Source organism: Salvelinus sp. IW2-2015, linkage group LG17, assembly GCF_002910315.2.
Source record: "Salvelinus sp. IW2-2015 linkage group LG17, ASM291031v2, whole genome shotgun sequence".
Lineage (NCBI taxonomy): Eukaryota > Metazoa > Chordata > Actinopteri > Salmoniformes > Salmonidae > Salvelinus > Salvelinus sp. IW2-2015.
Window position 1 is genome coordinate 13996173 of NC_036857.1, and position 1329 is coordinate 13997501.

Sequence of the window (1329 nt, forward strand, 5' to 3'; positions counted from 1 at the left end):
TTGAGGAACACCGAAATGTACAGTTGATTTGTCAGAGGACAAACCATTCACAGAGACAAACTGATATCTTTCCGACAGATAAGATCTAAACTAGCAGAACTTGTCCGTGTAGACCAATTTGGGTTTCCAATCTCTCAAAAGAATGTGGTGATCGATGGTACAAAGGCAGCACTAAGGTCTAGTAGCACGAGGACAGATGCAGAGCCTCGGTCTGACGCACATTAAAAGGTCATTTCCACCTTCACAAGTGCAGTCTCAGTGCCATGATGGGGTCTAAAATGTATACATTGTTTGTCTTCAGGAGGCAGTGAGTTGCTGTGCAACAGCTTTTTCTAAAATGTTTGAGAGGAATGGAAGATTCGATATAGGCCGATAGTTTTTATATTTTTCAAGGTTTGGCTTTTTCAAGAGAGGCTTTATTACTGCCACTTTTAGTGAGTTTGGTACACATCTGGTGGATAGAGAGCCATTTATTATGTTCACAACATCATGCATTTGCAGTTTGATTTACATATACAGTTGAAGTCGGAAGTTTACATACACCTTAGCCAAATACATTTAAACTCAGTTTTTCAAATTCCTGACATTTAATCCTAGTAAAAAAATCACTGTCTTAGTTCAGTTAGGATCACCACTTTATTTAAGAATGTGAAATGTAGGCATAATAGTATATAGAATGATGTATTTCAGCTTTTATTTCTTTCATCACATTCCCAGTGAGTCATAAGTTTACATACACTCAATTAGTATTTGGTAGCATTGCCTTCAAATTGTTTAACTTGTGTCAAACGTTTTGGGTAGCCTTCACAAGCTTCCCACAATAAGTTGGGTGAATTTTGGCCCATTCCTCCTGACAGTGCTGGTGTAACTGAGTCAGGTTTGTAGCCTCCTTGCTCGCACCAGCCTTTTCAGTTCTGCCCACAAATTTTCTATGACTTTGTTGTCCTTAAGCCATTTTGCCACAACTTTGGAAGTATGCTTGTGGTCATTGTCCATTTGGTAGACCCATTAGCGACCAAGCTTTAACTTCCTGACTGATGTCTTGAGATGTTGCTCCAATATATCCACATCATTTTCCTCTCATGATGCATCTATTTTGTGAAGTGCACCAGTCCCTCCTGCAGCAAAGCACCCCACAACATGATGCTGCCACCCCGTGCTTCACGGTTGGGATGGTGTTCTTCAGCTTGCAAGCCTCCCCCTTTTTCCTCCAAACATAACGACGGTCATTATGGCCAAACAATTCTATTTTTGTTTCATCAGCCAGAGGACATTCCTCCAAAAAGTACAATCTTTGTCCCATGTGCAGTTGCAAACTGTAGTCTGGCT